Raw genomic sequence first — 18,879 nt, 5'->3', positions numbered from 1 at the left:
TTTTCATTACATATCATCTTCAGCCAAGCTCTGAGCACTTACAATTCTCTGACTAATTGTTGGGAGCTTAGTGAGAAGCACCTGGAACACTGGTGGTGGAAGAGTTCACTGTAACACCTGCAGCAGCTGCTGTGGCTGTCCACATAGAGCAATTGCATTTTTCAGATGGACCTCACCCTTCTCATATTCACCAAGCTGTATTTCTTCAAGGAAAAATTTCTGAACAGCTTCAGCATCTTTAAGGTCAGGTAACTTAGAAAGTCCAGCTGTCTCCTTGGCAAGCTTCTGTTTCTTTCTTTGTTCTCGAAGCCTGTTCTTGAAGTTGGGATCACTTCGCCTCTTGTGGTCAAAGTAAATGCAGTACCAGTGAAGAGAGCCCCACACATGGCGGTGGCAATGGCGATGCCCTGACCCGCCATCTCCTTTCATCTTGACTGTGCCCAGTGCTGTGGGCCCACACTTGAGAGGTTGGCCATAAACCTGAGAGGCAGTGGTACCTCCCACAGCCAAAACCCACTGAAGAAGACCCTGACAGATATTTTAGAATGAGGCAAAGATGACCACAATTTCAACAACAACATAAGAGTACAACCAAGCATACCAAGCACATAAGCAAAGGGGAATAATAGCAGGGATCTTGCAGTAGGAAAACAAAATGACAAATATAAGCCAATACATATCAGTTGTAACTGTCAACGTAAATGGCCTCAGTTGATCCAGAAAAGCAGCAGAATGGCAGAGCAGATAGAGAAACTAACTCCAATAATATGTTGCATGCAAGAAACACAATTAATTCAAAAAGAATAAATAGACTGAATGTCATAGGATGGAAAACAATACTCCAGGTGACAAGAACCCAGAAAAAAGCAGAAATAACTGTTCTGGTTGCAACAGGGTCAACTTCAAACCAAGAGGGATTAAAAGAGACAAAGAAAGTCACTACATATTCGCTAGGGGAAAACTGCAAGAGGAAGAAATACCAATTATAAATATATATGCATCCAGTGTAGGAGATGTAGGAGCACCCAACTAAATATGACAAGTTTTAACAGACATGAAAAATCTAATGAGTAATAACATAATTGTATTTGGGAATTTTAACACCCCACTGACACAAAGAAATTAATCAGACATGCAAAAAATAGCAGACTAATAGCATAGTGAATAAATGAACTTAGTAGACCTTTATAGAGTGTTCCAACCAGCAGAGTCAGAATATATATTTTTTCTCAGCTGTGTATGGGACATTCTGCAAAATAGACCATGTGCTAGTACATAGAACAGTCTTAAATAAATGCAAAAGAATGGAAGTTATTCCATTCACATTAGCTAACCATAGTGCAACAGAGCTATAAATTATAGACAAAAGAAACAGCAAAAACTAAAAGACACATGGAAACGATATAATACCCTCCTGAACAATCAGTGGGTCATGGATGAAATTAAAGAGTGTAAAAAAATATTTACAGTCTATCAAAAATGCAGATGCAATGCAGGGACAGGGTTCAATCCCTGATGTGCCATGCTACCCCACCCCTGGGGTGCCCTGAGACTGGGAATCAGGCTGGGCATGGTGGGATGTGCCTTTAATCGCAGCACTTGGGAGGCTAAAAACAGGAGGATCACTACAAGTATGATCTATGTACAGTCTGATCTATGTAGTGAGACCATGTAGACTCTGTACTAAATATATTACAAAAGAAAGAAAATGCAGGTACAACTTACAGGAATCTGTGGAATGCCAGTAAAGCTGTCTTCAGAGGGAAACATATAGCAATAAATTCCAACATCAGGAACACAGAAAGAGCCCAAATAAACAATCCTATGCTGCACCTCAAACTCCTAGAAAAAGAAGAGCAAATCAAATCCAAAGCTCAAGAAAGTCCAAAAATTATAAAAATCAGGGCACAAATAAATGCAGTGGAGATGAAGAAAACAATACAACGAATTACTGAGTTGAAGAATGGTTCTTTGAAAGAATAAATAAAATTAATAAGGTCCTAGTCAACCTCATTAAAAAATGAAAGAAAATATTTAAATTCACAAAATGAGTAATGAAAGGATGAAATCATTACAGACCCTATAGAAATTGAGATTATCAATACTTATTTCCAAAACCTTACTCTCCCAGAATGGAAAATCCCAGTAATGCATGGATAGTTTAATATACACAAATCTATAAATGTAATTTATCTGGAATGAGATGACACCTAGAATAGAAAAGCAATCCTGATGTACAAAGGAAAGGCAGGAGGCATCACAATCTCTGACTTGAAAGTATAATACCAACTATAATTATAATATATACTACTTCAAGAGAGCCAAAGACAAAAATCACATGATTATCTCACTAGATGCAGAAAAAGCTTTTTCCAAAGTTCAACACTCACTCATGATAAAAAAAAAAACTTTACAGAGAATCTGAATAGATGGTCTGTACCTCAACCTGATAAAAACTGTCTATGAAAAACCCATACAGCCAACATCATACTAATTGAAAAAAAATTGAAATCCTTCACTTTAAAATCAGGAACAAGACAAGGATGCACACTGTCATCACTCCTGTTCAATATAGCTCTGGAAACATTAGCCAGAGCAATTAGACAAGAGAAAGAAAAGGAATAATGATTGGAAAAGAAGAATTAAAATATCATTATTTGTAGATGACATGATACTGTTCATAGAAGACCCCAAAAGCTCCACTAAGAGACTTCTACATTTAATGACCAAATTCAGTAACATAGCATAGTACGAAGTCAACACTCAAAAATCTATAGCATTCCTAACCACAAACAATGAATACACTAAGAGAGAAATTATGAACACCTCATCTTCCATATTAACACCCCCCAAAATGGAAGACTTAGAAATCAATCTCACAAAAGAAGTAAAAGATTTATGTAGTGAAAATTATAGTATACTGAAAAAAGAGATCAAGGAGGATTTCAGAAAATGGAAAGATATTCCTTGCTCCCGGTTTAGGAAGAACCAACATTGTGAAGATGGCCATACTTCCAAAATTGTTATACAGATTCAATGCAAACCCAAAAAGAAAAACATTAGTATACCTCACAGATCTAGAAAAAAAATTCCTAAAATTTATCTGCAACCAGATGAAACCTCGAATAGAAAAGCAATCCTTGCTTACAAAGCAAAGGCAGAAGGCATCACAATTCCTGACTTGAAATTGTAGTACAAAGCTACTATGCTAAAATCAGATCAATGGAACTGATTAGAAAGAAAAAGAACTGTGAAGATCAATGGAACAGATTAGAAGATATAAACACAACAACAAGCACACAGAGCCAACTTCTTTTTGAAAAGAGGTCAAACATGTTCACTGGAAGGAAAATAGCCTCTTTAACAAAATGGTGCTGGAAAAACTGGCTTTCCTCATGCCAAAGGCTTAAAATATTACCATGCTTATCACCTTGCACAAAATTACAATCAAAATGGATCAATATTTAAATATTAAAACGGAAACACTAAATTTTCTGGAAGAGAAAGTTGTTAGAAACTGTAAGGACATTGGCGTAGGTAAAGAGATTATGGGAAAAATAATCAAACTACATGGAAACTACTTCAAAGAGTCAACAATTTGGATCTCATCTTTTTGAAAAGCTTCTGCTCATCAAAAGAAATCACCACCAAAGTAAAAGAAAACCCACAAAGTGGGAAACAATTATAGCAGACTATCTTTCAGACAAAGGACTCCTATCTAGAACATATAAAGAATTTTAAAATATCAAGCCACCAAAATTGAAAGACTCAATCAAAAATTAGGCATCTGAGATCAAGATGCGCTTCACAAAAAGAGATACAAATACCTAATAAATATATGAAAAAATGTTCAGCATCATTGATCATTCAAGAGATACAAATTAAAATGAAACTGAGATACCATCTTATGGCAGAAAGAATGTCTATCATCAAGAAGTCAACTAATAACAAATGCTGGAGAGGCTGTGGGGAAACAGGAAGACTTCTCTACTGTTGGTGGGAGTACAGGCTGGTACAACCATTATGGAAATCAGTATAGCGATTCTTCAAAAATCCAGGATTGGAGGTCTCATTCAAGCCAGCTATTCCACCTCCTAGGTATTTTTCCAAAAGAACTGAAATCATTGTACCATAGCAACATATGTGCATCCTATTTATAGCAGCACAATTGTCATAGCTAAGTCTTGGAAATATCGCAAATGCCCACCAACAGGAATGAATTAAAAAAGATACAGTATTTTAACACAATGAAGTTTTATTTAGCTATAAAAATGATAAATTCGAGGGTCTGTAGAAAAATGGATGCAGCTAGAATCTATACTGATAAGTGAAATAAATCAGATTTGCATGTGCAAACGTTGTATTATTTTACTAGTGTGAGAACTTGAAAGAGTAATGAAAACCAAAAATGTACAACTGATACTGTGAAAGGGAAAGAAACTGCACAATGGGAACGAAAAGCTGGGATCAAAGAAAAGACAAATTTAAGAAATAAGAAATCTATATTTAGTTACATATGTAGAATAGTATGGATTCTACAGAGGAGAATAGAATGACCATTTGTCTAATTTATCAATTCTACCATTTTTCTATTTTTCAATGAACTATATCGTTGTAGTTTTCTTTGTGCATTTAGTTGTATTATGATAACTTTTTTATATGTGTAAGTTCTGTGATATATCGGTAACATATAGTAATTTATGTGTATCTTGTTTATATATTTAGTTACCTTTAACAATTTTTTTATGTATTTGGTACAGGGTCTATAGGGTGTTCAGGGTCTCACTATGTAAATCAGACTCATAGTGATCCTCCTGTTTTCAGCCTCTCAACTCCTGGGATTACAGGCATGCACCACCACACCCAATCTCAATTGCTGTCTCAGCAAGCCCCAGATATGGGGCACAGCATGCCAGGGATCAAATCCTGGCCACTGTACTCTGCCTAAGCAGGTGCTTTAGTCTGCTGAGCTATCTGGATGGCTTAATAGATTTTTAACTAAACTTGTTTCTATTGCTCTTCATTTTCCCTAAAGATTTTTTTCAAAAATTATGTGAGCAGGAAGAAATAACCATACATGCTATGAATTTTCCTCATTTGTATAATCTTAAATTTGTTTTAAAATTTTAGATTGATGCTTTTAGTTCTGTAGATTTGTTGGGAATTCAGTGAGTATGGCATCCCAAGGTCATACATTTTAGTCCCACTAGTAGCCTGAGAGAATAAATAACTGTAACTTCTGGACATGAAGCAACTTTGAGGAAGAATCAATGGCAGATGGTAGGATGGAAAGGCTTCTGTGAGAGAACTTGAGGGTTGTGCACAGCTGTCCCCCCCCACCCCATTGCTTGCCATCAGCCTTTTGTCTGTTCCAGAAAAGGGCTACCTCTGCACATAATAGCGACCTCTCCAATTTCATGTGCTGAGGGCTTTGAGTGCTAGCTAAGTGTAGATGTAGCCAGGAGGACAGCATCTACATGAAGGGATTAGCATCTTTATCAGGAAAGGCAGCATCCTGAGTGCTTCTTCTCCATTTTCTTGCTGTGTGCTCTTGCTCTCTCTCATTGTCCTGAGAAGACACAGCAGGAAGCAGCAGTGTGTTAACACTCCTGATCCAGAAGAGTCACCCTTGCCCAAACCGGCCATGCTGGGAGCCTGATTCCTGACACTCACCCTGCAGAGCTTTTAGGCCTAAGTCCCTATTTTTTTAAAAAACTCAGTCTGTGGTAGTGTGCTATGGTAGCCTGAGCAAATTAAGATGATAGGGAAAATTTCCCTAATTTATGAAATCCTCTGCTAACCATTGTCTCTTTGTCCAGGTAGTATTCTCTATGTCCAATGGTTATTAAAGACACTAGTGGTATTTGAACAATGTGATTTTTTGGTATTTTCTTTAGATATGCATCTGTGTTTCAAAAATCATGTTAAGAAGTTGTTGAAGAGGTATAAAAATAGAAGAAACATCAATGTTTTAATTCATAAATTGTGCTTAATATGGATAAGTAATTTTTTTAGAAATTCATTGTTTCTTTGTGAATGATTAAAAAAGAATTAACAAAAACGTATTAAAAAGCTTCACTGTGTCTGAGTGATGATACTTGACATAATTTAAAGAAGTTTAATTTATCTCGTGGTTTAAGGAGCTGTGTTCCATGATCAGCCTGCTCCAAGGCAAAAAAAAAAAAAAAAACATGGTGGAGCAGAGATGCTTTTCTAGTGATGCCAAGAAACAGAGCAGGGAACCATGTTGGAGAGAAAGGGTGAAGGACCAGAAGAGCTACCAAGGTCTCACCTCACTGGAAAACAACCAGAAGCAGCTCCCATGCCAAGCAAGTCCACACAATAAAGTTTCCTTACCACAAGGTTTATGTTTCCACAAGTACAAAATTACAGAGCTGGTTTGTTTGTTTGTTTTTCCATTTGTTTGTTAATTGGTTGATTGATTGGTTTGTTTGTTTAAAGACTAGTAGTTACTATTGCTTGCTTAACATTGAGATGTACTTCAAAATAGATCTTGTTGTAGTATAAACACCATTGAAAAAAGTTTATTTGATGTTTAATACCTACAAAGGAAATTTTAAAGATGTCTTGTCCCACTCAAGGAATATAGCATTCATTAATCATAGTGATGAAAAATAGTTTTGATACTTTTTACATCACTTTGTGTGCTTTACCACTTTTGTGAGTTTTTACTGTCTTCATTTGCAATAAAGAAACAGTAAGAAAAAGTGAGTTTCTCATGTAGATTTGCAGCTGTAGATTACGGCTGAGCTAAAGTTTAATTGATCCATATTTGTAACCATTGATTAGGATATTTTGTGTATGTGGCCAATGAACTCCTGGAGTTCTGAGATATGGTCAGATTAGGTACAACAGTTTTCTCTTGATAAATACATCAGTACATTTTTGGAAAATATAAAATTTAATATTTCACAAAAACATTGAGCTGCCTGTGCTTGTTTTCATGTCTTGGATACCCACATGGCCTGTCTATTTAGTACTCTAATTTGTTATACTGCCAAAGAAATTCACAAACAGATAAAGGCATATAGTAGTATCTAGAGAAAAACAGAACACATGCTAAAAAAAATTCAATAATTTTTTAAAGCTTATAAGCTTTATTACTAATAAAGCTTAACTTCTTTCCTTATAATATTTACTCTATAAATACTACATAGATTGAATAGTGCATCCATAACTTCAGTAACGCCTAAAAGATTTAATTAAATTTAAAATATTTACCTTATAGATAATAGCTAGAATTTTCATTGAAAATGTCTGTTTCTCCATATTTATCTTTTAATGTCGGTGTTTCTGTTTGTCAATAGCTTCACAAATATGGATCCACATGGCCAGCTCTTTGCAATTGCAATTTCTATGCAGTGAATTTGTTCATAGGTTCATTGTGTACACAGAGGTTTTACCATTGATACCTGCTGTGTTTATTGATCTATTTCTTCATAATTCCAAATCAGGCAATCACACAATCATGAGTGGTCTGAGAGGGGAGAAACACACCCATTACCATCTGCAGGAGACCAAAGTAGCCGTGCACTTAGAAGCTCCGCTAAGGATTTTAGTCTCATCTGTGTTATGTAGAATGATTGCGAAGCACCACAGTGAGAGCTTTAAGCAAATCAAAATTACAGCTTTCTTGTTCTAAAATATAAATGTTGCTTTAAGGAATCACTTTGGTATTTTCCTAAGGTTGTTTTATCCTTCCATTTGAATATGATGCAAAATTTTCTGAGTCCAAATTAGGTGGTTAGCCAAGCAGTATTCTGTAATGTGCAGCCTTTGCTCTCAGATGTGCTTTTTCCTTTTCATGGCTCTGCTGAGTGTCTGAACTTCAGCTGTATATTCTGGGCCAGTCAATGTTCAGGTATTCTGATGTCACCTCTGCTCCATCTACTGGAATAATGATTTTTACTATGTATACTCACTAGTGAAATCATTATTTTTTAATAGCCTTTAAAAAGTCTTTTTTCCAAAGCTTGGTGCCAAAGAGCATCAGCGTTCTTTATTTAAAGGGAAAAAAACCTCCCAAAAGAATGAAGATGAAACTATTAAATTAATCCTATCCAGTTGTGCCTGAATATATGCAGGCAGGGCGTTATTGTCAAGAAGAAATAGAGAACTATTTTGCATTGAGTGATAAACTGATAGATGAGGGGAGAAAAGAAGCTGGCTTTTGAAATAAACTTGGAACACAGAATAGTTCTGCAGTATTCACTCTGCTCCGATTTTTTGTTATCACAGGCACAGTGAGCTATTTCTTCTACCTACTGTGACCTCTTCTGTCTTTTTTACCATGCATGTGTTCTTTCTGTTTAGAGCCCTTTTCTCAACAGAACTCACTTCTCCCAGTATTTTGGTATTTTTTTTCTCTCTCCCTCCACCTCCACCTCCCCCTTCTCCTCTTCTTCCCCCTCGTTCTCTCCTTCTCTCCCTCTTTTTGTTCCAGGGATCAAACTCAGATCCTTGCACTTGTCAGGCAGGTGCTGATGCTACTCAGCTATCTTCCAGTACAAGATTCTTGACAGTTTCTTTCATATATTTCTAGATAAACCTTGGTGTGATTAGCTTTCTTAAGGAGGTGAAGTCCTAATATTTTGAAATCTTTTCGTGCAACAAATGGCTAGGTTTTAAGTGTTCAAATTCAGAGAAGTTAAAGAAGAACACCTTTTTATCTTCATAAAAAATAGGTGAACAGTTAGACGCAGGCCTCTGAGGCAGTTAGAACAAGTGTAGGGAGGTCATGTAAGCCAATAAGTAACCCTGAAACATAACAGTAATGGAGACTGGAACATCATTGTGGGTCAGGAGGGTCAAGCTGAAGAGTACTATAGGTAACTAAGCTGCCAGACTTTGGCCAGTAAACATGACGTAAATTGTGTGTGTGAGTGAGTGAATGAGTGTGTGTGTGTGTGTGTGTGTGTGTGTGTGTGTGGTGTTACCCCAAACCCATGGTTCTTCCCAAGGAGCTATATCCTAGCACTTCCTAATGTTTTGTTTTGAGACTGGATTTCACTGAATTGCCCAAACTAGGATCAAGCTGCCAGTCTTTTTCCTTCACTTAGATTGCAGGGATCACAGACAGGTATCAACATACCTGGCTCAGAGGCACTGTAGAAGTATGTGTTTCCCTTTCAACCAACTTTTCTATGAAATGTCCTGTTCTAAAAAAATGCCTCCAATTTTTATTTTAAGATACTTTCTTTCTCTTTCAATGAACAGAAGATTTTTCCAGAGTATAATAAAGTGTATGTGTTAAGGAGGTGGCATAATTTAAGGAGAGTGAATGTCATGTTTTTGGATGCCTGTGCCAATATTTTCTCACCATCATTAATTACATTGAGAATAAGTAATATAATAATGACACACAAAACTATTATAGAAGCAAGGACAATGTAGATGTTCAATGATCTGTCTCTTTTCTCCTTCTACACTTTCATCCTTGGAACAAGAAGTTATCAGCACCTCACACCAATAAAAAAAAAGAGAAGAAAGTGATCTGTAACATTTCAAAGGGTAAATGTAGTAGATGCAATAGAAGTGGTTGTTAAAGGGGAGCCTCCTCGGATTTAGAGCTTAGAGGACATTCTTCTTATTCCAGGTTTTGCCTTAAGTTTACTCTTCAAGTAGCCTTTTTTTTTGCCTTGCAATTTGCCACAAAGTAGAAAAAGGAAGCCTGACCAAAAATTGAACCTCATGCTTTTGTAGTCTCTGTTTGAACTGTGGACTGATTCCATATGGTTAAATAGCCCAGTCATTATATAATGTGGATGAATGTTTAGCTTGGGTAAAACAGGGCTGGCAACTTATTTTCATCAGAAAAGTAGCAGATATTTTTTATACTGTTATATACCTTAGTTTAGAAAAAGAAGTTGAAACATTTTAAAATAAAATAATTTTCCATGGTTTTATGAAATGCTCATGCCTATAATTTTCACCACTTTGAAAAAGTATATATGTGCAAATAATTAGGCCAGCAAATGTTGTATCTAATTATGAATAAAGTAGTTTCATTTACCTATTTTCTTTTGGCAGCTGAAAGCAGAAGATTAATTTCTCCAGAAATTTGGAATTTTCTAGAAAAATTTCTTTTGCATGCATAGTAACAATTATTTATGTATTTTGGCAGCTGAAATGGGTCTACTATTTGCATTATTTTATAATGGCTACACTCAGCACTGTGTTGTTAATTTGCACTCAGATGGTTTCTTTGAAATGAAATTTATATTTTGAATAGTATGTTTTTACGTAGGAAAATAATGCATCTGCTTCAGAATTTATATGAAAGCTCCAGATGTACATTTTATTTTCTGTGCAGACTTTATCTAAGCATTTTGAGAGACAAAAATTCTTATTTCCCACCCAGATTTGTTTCATCATAGTATTTTGCCTTATTAACTGGTAAGAGCAGTTACAAAGATACTTGTGAATTAAGTTGTGTTTTCATTAGTTCTAGAAGGAGAGGCAGACACAAATGCACAAACAGGAATTATATGCATTACACATTTGGAGCATTTAAAGGTTCATTCGAGATTAGTTTTCAATTAAAATAAATTTTTATCTTTAATGCATTAATATGCTAATAGAATTTCAAAGTCATGGAAGACCAAATATAGTAAATGGTTTCTTCCTCTATGGTATGAAATACAGTGATTGTAACTTTTACTTAACTTATACTTTATAATTTACAGAACATTTCATATACATTTTATTTGAAGCTCTCTACTGACCCCCCTGTAAAGTCCATAAAGCAGAAAATAATTTTCTTCCATTTTACATGCAAAGAATCTGATGTCTTTGAAGTGTAAATCTGCAGAAAGTCGTGGAATAGCTGCAATTGGTCCCCATAAGCCTTGGCATTCCAGTGTCCTCCTCTCCTTGTACTGTACCTCTGACTTGGTGAATCCCATTCGTGCTACTACACTGCCAAACATTTTCTGTTTGTAAAATGCCTTCCCTTCAAAATGCCAGGGTAACTTTGTAACTTATTGGTAGATTTCCCAACTCAGTCCATTTCAAGTACATTGACAAAGTTCATTCACTTGGAGAAATCACTTCTGGTTCAACAGGATCCTTATTTTGGAAGCTATAGATAAGTAAGCCAGAGATTTAGTGAGGATATTTTTTGATGTGTTTCAGGGGGAGAATTAAGTTGCTCAGTTGTGGTCACTGAGGACAGGCAGCCAGGATCTGTCAGGAAAGCAGCTGCACAGTGGTGGGTGGGTAAGCACTGAGGGAGCTTTGCCAGGCTCTGGCTCTCCTTTTCCCTGCCTTCTGCATGGTAAGGATGCAGCCACCTGTAGTGGACTTTCGGCTGTAACTTGGCAACCTGTACACAGTAGCATTCATTCCTGTTTGAGAAATGTTTCCTGTCATACTTTATCCACACATAGTTGTTTTGAATTTTGTTCGATTCTGCTCTATTTGTCTCAGTAAATTTTCTACTTTAGCTCCTTGTAAGGAATCAAGTCTCTTAAAAGGGATGGAGGCTGGTGTGGCCTTATGAAATATCTTCATTTCTAATGATCCCGTATAGCTGATGGCATATTATAGATTTCTTCACAGGGCTGTTAAACACCTTTCCCTTTACAGTCTCAGATCCTGTATCCTCTGCACAGTATGTGTGCTACAGTTGATCTGTCATCTGCTCTGACATGTGAGATTGTCTTAAAACACACATCAAAAGAAAATAATTGTTTCAGGTAAATGGTGCTCTGTCAGTTTCCAATTTTAAAAGCTTAGCAGTGCTAAGAGTTATTAAAATTCACTTGGATTAGAAAATTTAATGACAAGCCTCCCCATTTGTGGATTACCTTTTGAAAGTTGTTTGATATTTTTCACAATAAAGATATAAGAGCAACACACTTGCAGATTTCCATAGCACTTGGAAAATAGTAAGTTCCCAATGCACTGTGTGGAATAAATATATTTAATGTCATATAGTAGAGAGAATGGGAGGAAAGGAGGAAGGAGAGAAAGGGAAATGGGATGAAAAAAATTTAAAGTGTGTTATGTGCGTGTACAAATTCCTGCTGTGCCAGCCTTGCCTGCATGGCATGCTGAGACAGCGATGGAGACTGGCATGCCGCCGCTTGCCTATAATCCCAGCTCCTGGGAGGGTGAACACAGGAGAATCACGAGCCCAATCCACGTAGTGAGAACCTGTAGACCCTGTAGGCCCTGTACTAAATACAGAAAAAAATCTACAAATTCCCCACAAGAAATGTAAATACTATGTACTACAAACATGTACTAATATAAATATGTGAATAAATAATAAATGAAATTTAAAATACAGCATTTTCAATATCCTAGAAGAAAATTTCAAGACCATGTGCTTCTTTATTTTATTTTTTTATTTTTATTTTATTTCTTTTTGTGGAACCAGAGTTTGAACTCAGGGCCTTGCGCTTGCCAGGGAAGCGCTTATTTCTCTGAGCCTTCTCCCCAGCCCAAGACCATATGCTTCTTTTCGTGTATAAATGGTCATATATATTGAAATATACCTTGAGAAGAGATTGTAAAAGATGCTATTACAGGTGGATTTTTATTGTGTTACTTTGGAAGTAATATTTCATATTATAGTCACATATTCGTGTATTTTTAAAGCCCTATTAAAGTTTCCTATTTTTTAATTATAAGCAATAATGTATCTGGAGTAAATTACATCTAAGTTTTGACCTCATATAGACCTGTTGAAAATTTTAAAAGAGTACAAGTTCAATTATTACATAATACCTGTCATTTAAAAGATGCTCTAGCATCTAACACGTGGAAATTAAGAAATAAATGGTCTGTATAATGACCTGGAGAAAAGAGAAATTGTTTTTGAAAGAAAAGGATTGTAATTCAATAGATTGTGAAAAACATCCTCATTATTTTTTTCTTTTTTATAAAACACAATGAATGCAGGTGTGGGAAGTAAATTTGAAATAGAGGAAGGATGAGTCACATATTTGAAAAAAAATTAAATTCCCCATTTAGCCCTGCAGAATAAAATGTGCTTTTGAAAAAGACTAAGAGTTAAGCAAAAATGTTTGATTTTTATATTTAGCCAATATTTAAAAGTTGACAGAGATCATTGTGATGTCATTGAAAGAACACCACCAGGTACCAGAGGCATTTCTCTGTAGTTCAAATAGGGAAGTGATTATTCAGGGCTACTGTAATTTCATGGATAGATTACTGCCACTTGTCTTTGTTGGCTAAGTAATTTGATGAAGTTCAGTTTAAACTTCTGATATTTGAAAACATGACATTTGTCTCTTTCCTTTTTATGTATACCTGGATATACCCAAGTACTAGACAACCGGAAACTATTTGGAGATATTTACCACAGGGTATCACGAACAACACTTTAATGCTCTGTTCACACACAGTTCTAATATAAGGCATGTTATGACCTCAATTCTGTTTGTCTGGCTGAAATTTTGAGCAAAATTTCTAAAGCTTGGCATGGCAAGGACACTTGAAATAAATATTTTAATATGCAATCTAGAAACTGCTCACATAGCTATCTACTAATTAGTCAGTTATTGATGTAATTAGCTGTGTATAAAGCCAATTTTGGGCAAAGAAAACCTATTGCAGTTCAAAATGAAGACAGTCTAAAAGCTGGCTGAATGACAGTTTCACTTAAAGAATCATCATCTGCAAGAAAGCATTGCCACTGAGAAAATACAAAAATGTATGGACATGAGGGCTCCTTCCATCCTTGTAGTTCTTTCTAGCTCAAACTTTGGAAGGCAAAATTGCTTTAAGTAATAGTTTGTCCTTTTTATACTGCTTCATAAATCTTCACAATTATATGAACTTTATCATACAACTTTAACTCTTAAATAAATTTCTTTATTTGTAAAATGAGGTTTATAAGGTATAATGACATGAATTAAATAACTTAAGTCAAAGCATAAAGCAATAATAGTATTAAGAGCTGTTATTTACTGAAATGTTTACAAAGTGCCAGTTACTGCACTAAACACTCAAACACAGTATATGTGGGAAGCTTTGAAAGGCTGCTAGTTTGTTCAGTTTACAGGTTAGTGTAGAATGTGATTTAGAGATCACCATATTGACCTCAGGTAATCCAATAATAGAAGTTAACTCTAGTTTAATTTTGACCAATCCCAGGGGTCACATAGTTTTATAATATACCTGGTACCACCTATGTAAAATAGAACTTGATTTTAGAATAGTAAATTCAATTATATTAGCTCCTTACCTAGGCCATTATAAGCCAATGCTGACTATGTAGGGGAAGAAAAAAGTTGAAAGAAATATTTCAAATTTCAAGGGACTCTAAATCAGAATTGGGATCCTATAATTGGTGACATTCTTCAGTATATTAATGCTTTACTCCAGAGTCCTTAGACATTTAGCTCACTGAAAATTAAAATTTAATATTTAGAAAATCATAAAGATGAATATTATTTATGTGCCATAAAGTAATAATGTATTTTTTATTTATTTATTTTTTAATGTACTTAGTTGTTAAGTACATTACGGTCTTACTATGCAGCTCAGACTCATGGTGATCCTCCTGCTTTCAGCCTCCTCAGTACTGGGATAACAGGTGTGTGTCACTATGCCCGGACGCTGGCCAGCTCAGCCAGTCCTAGGGGCTGGGCTGGCCTGGCACGTGGAGCCTGGGATCAAGCCGCAGTCCTTGTGCTTGCCTAAGCAGGTGCTTAGTTCTCTGAGCTATCTCACTGACCCCCAGATTAATAACTTTAGTATTTATATTAACAGTACCATTCAAAAATCATAATAATCTTCATTTAAAAAATGAAGTCAAGGGCTGGGGAGATAGCTTGGCCATCTAAGCACCTGCCTGGCAAGCACAAGGTTGGGGGTTCAATTCCCAGTACCACATGCTGTGCTGGCCCCGGAATCTTGGTTGTGCTGTGCCACACCCAAAACCAGTCATGGTGGTACATGCCTGTAATCCCAGTGCAGGGGAGGCTGAGAAGGAAGATCAGTACAAGTCAAAGCTGTGTAGTGAGACCTTGAATAATAAATAAAGTCATAAAAATTCTTTCAGAAAATACTTTCTTAATAGTTGAGTTATTCTACTATATATTTTACAGATTATACATTTACATTTTAGACAATTATTTTATTCTTAGTTCTGCTTTGAATATTTGAGTCCAGTTTTTAACCTATTTTGAACTAACATATTAAAATACTGAAAGAACTTAATTTTATTAAATGAAATGTTCAGCTCTTCAGCATGGGTCTGTAGATTTAACTTTACTCTAAAATATTGTTGAATTTAAGTTTCTAATTCTGTTTGGAGGGATAGAGAAATGTAATATTTAATGCAATGAAAATCTTAGTATTTTATGCAGTGAAACAGATTAGTAAGAGAAAAACTATCGAAGCTAGCATTTTTTGTGAACTCATTCTTTCTAGCAGAGAAAGTTCAGTGACTTTGCAAAGTATCCAGTATTAATGAAGTAGAAAATGAAAAATGCACTTAAAAATGGTAGAAATTGATAAAAGTTATAGGATGAAAATAGTTTTAAATTGAATTTTTAAAGGTCTGTCCATCAATCTTCTTGTTTTTCATTCTGCTTAGAAATCTAAAACAAATAAATATTAAAACCTCTAATAGATGTAGAGCCATAGTATTCTAGAAATATTTGAGAACTAAAGTTAACTGGCCAGTCCTTCCCTTGTTCTTATGAGGATAATGAAAACCGAGGCTTGGGAAGAGGAAATAGATTTTAGAATCCTGAAGGTTGGCCTTGAAATCTTTAACTCCATTGGTTCTCTGAAACATTCGTGAAAACACAAATGTGATTACTGCCAGAGCCAGAACTACCAGTCTGCCAGCCGTCTATTCCTGCTACTTGCTGCATTTTACTAAAGTTAAGATTAAATATCTTTATTTACTTCCGTATCTTAAATAGAATTAGCAAGTGATAATCATTCTGAGTAGATGTGCCATAGCTGCTTAGTTTTCATTCAGTTCAGTTTTAAACTAGGCCACTTTTGTGTAACAGGTTTGCAATTCCTCTTTCTCTTTATGAACATTAGAAAAAAAAAAAAAAACATAGGACACTGCCATGTGGTTAAAGTTGATAACTGTTAAAGATAAATTGACAGATATATTGGTCATTAATAAAATTAGCTACCAGGAGAGCAGTAAGTTCAATGATTATTATTTTTTTTTTTCGGTACTGGGGATTGAACTCAGGACTTTGCACTTGCCAGACAAGCACTTATTCTACTGAGCTATCTCCCCAGCCCCCTAAGTTCAATGATTAAACAGAAGTAGAGTCACATGGCTGGGAACATCAAGAGGTTTATTTGGGTGCTGAAAGAGCATCTGAAGTAAAAAGAGACAGCTTGTGTGAGAGACTGGGAAATTGTGTATACCAATTACTTCCGACCTGTCTTTGTATTTCCTGTCTCTTTGACAGCATGAAAATAATACAAAGAAGAACATAATAGCCAGGAAAATTAAACCACACAAGTGATTTAATGTGGAGTGAATAGAATACATACATACACATACAGCATGGTTGTTCATGAACTTAGTAAACATACTTAATGATACTAGCTGCAACAACTTATGAACAGGTTATATAAGTAGTTGCAGCAAGGCATATTTCTGTGAGATACTTGCTCTTAGAATCTCATGTAAAATCTGGTAAGAACTAGCCTCATTTTCAACATAGACAGAAGATACTCAGGTTTATCTTTTGAGGCTCACGTTAGCAGTATGCACCCTATTCTTCAGATCATTGCCCTTTCTACCCTCCTAATGCTGTCCTTAGTTCCCTGTGATTGGTCTGTGTTAGCGGACTGTTCCTTGTGGTTCTCAGATTTTCAGAAACATTCTATTTTTAATGTAAGTGCTGAAAAGGTGGATTAGTAGTGAAAAGAATGCTAAACATATTTATATTTTTCTGTGTTGAATATAATGTTGCTTAAGCTTAAGATTCTTCATGGAAAATACTGTTATTTACTTTTGATACAGAATGTATAGCAATTTTTGAGGTAACACAGATTTTTACATTATTCACTAAATGTGGTTTCTCTATGCAAAATGATAACATGGGAAATCATTTGCATACTTTCTATCACTTGAATTTTTATACCATATAATGCACCTGGCTGGCAAGATGAATGTTATATTCTAAACTAATAGTGTGACAATGAAATAAGTAATGAGATGATAGAAAAAAAATCTTGCACTGTATAGCAGGCCATGAAAAAGTTACTACTGATGCCTGAATGACGGCCACGCATGGAGGCCTCAGAAACGAAGACTTACTTTCACTGTGGGGACCATCTAAGGATCCCATGAGATAAGTAACTCTGGATAGCTCTAGAGTTTTGAGTATTTTGCTCACAAACTCTGCAACTCTTAGTTCATTTCAGAAGCAGCAGTAGAGCTTAAGGTCTTTTACTTACCCCAAGGAATGCCTCGCTTACCATCTCCGCCTTTTTAAAATCTAATTATGATATCCAGAGTCAGAGCTTAAATTCACTGTGTTACCTGTATGTGGTTGGTTTTGCTTTTAGAAAATGGTCACCCTGTTTTCATTGCTGTGGCTTTTGGCCTGGGAAGCGTTAGGATTAGGAGAAACACACTTTAATACGTTCTTCTGGCTGCTAGCACTGTTACTTTGGTTTCTCACTGGATCCTTGAGGATCACTGCTTTGTTCAGTTTACTGCTTAGACAAGTAGTAGGAAATCTTTAGAGCTTTCAGTGATATAAAAATCCCACTGGGTTCCTAAGGGAGTCACGTGGAGAGAAAACATTCTATCAGGCTTTCACAGAGAGCAAATTGGTCAAGCAATGGCCATGACTCATCCTCATGGCTGACACTGATAAAGGATCTGCAAACTGCAGTACAGGGTTACAGGATAAATCCTGAGGGGATTTGACTGACTTATCAGACACAAAAGTTACATTTCTTGTTATACAGGTTTTGCTTTATCTTGGTCTGAACCATCCAGAAGAAAAGCATAAAAACGAGGTATATAAAGTAAAGCCATCTTAATATGCTGAGCTGTGAAATGCCCAAGTCAACAACTTCTGTGGATAACCCACTATAATTGTGTACTGCTGGACTGTGTTGGATTGTTCTGCTAAATTTGTGCACCTATAATATTTAGATGCCAATGGAATGCCCACTTCTGACAGGACTGAAAAAAAAAAGGGGAGATACAAAAGAAGGACAATTTTGTACCTGTATATGCAGAATAGTTAGGATAGATATACAGCTACTTTTACTTAATTCAATGAGAAGAAAGATTTGTACTAATAGTGTTGGGACAGAATATTCTGTCTGCATCTTGTACTATGGATGACCACTAAGAAGATAACAATGTACAGTGTATAATTATTAAAATTGTCCGACTAATCAGTTTTGAAACTGTTTCATTGATATTTGTTTCTCAGTAAAATAAAAGAAAAATAATTTTAAAAGGCCCGCTGTAGCACAAATGCCATGGGTTCGCCACTACTGGCTTAGACTCTCCTGAGATATGAGTCAGAAATGAATTAAGTAATTGGGGTAAGGATAGTTGTCTGGTATGTACAATACATATCAACATGCAAACATTAAAGGACACCTGCTACAAAATACCCTTTAAAAGGACCTAGACAATCACTAGGGTGTATTTTGTTGTCATAATTTATTTCTACCATTATTTTTATTTAAAAGCCAGTTGGATTTTTGCATTAGGTCCATATTTAATATTCTCATTTTAAATCATTTCTTTAACAAATATTTATTGAATGCCTACCTTGAGATTGGCATTGTTCAAAGTACTTGGCCCACATCAAGGAGTAAAGCTTTAAAAAAAAGTCTTTGTTTTTTAGGACCTTATATTTTATTTATTTATTT

General features: G+C 35.6%; 1 protein-coding gene and 1 pseudogene across 1 annotated transcript in view; one reads left to right on the top strand and one right to left on the bottom strand.

Annotated features, from left to right (window-relative positions):
• Naaladl2 (N-acetylated alpha-linked acidic dipeptidase like 2) overlaps positions 1 to 18,879 on the top strand; it is a 577,651-nt gene that overhangs the window by 6,576 nt on the left and 552,196 nt on the right. The gene's annotated exons all lie outside the window — the stretch shown is intronic.
• LOC101564597 lies at positions 7 to 419 on the bottom strand (annotated as a pseudogene).

This window comes from Octodon degus, unplaced genomic scaffold (genome assembly GCF_000260255.1).
Source record: "Octodon degus isolate 3935 unplaced genomic scaffold, OctDeg1.0 scaffold00055, whole genome shotgun sequence".
In the NCBI taxonomy this organism is placed as follows: domain Eukaryota; kingdom Metazoa; phylum Chordata; class Mammalia; order Rodentia; family Octodontidae; genus Octodon; species Octodon degus.
The sequence above is the reverse complement of the archived record's forward strand: the minus strand, read 5'-3'. Positions and strand labels throughout refer to the sequence as shown.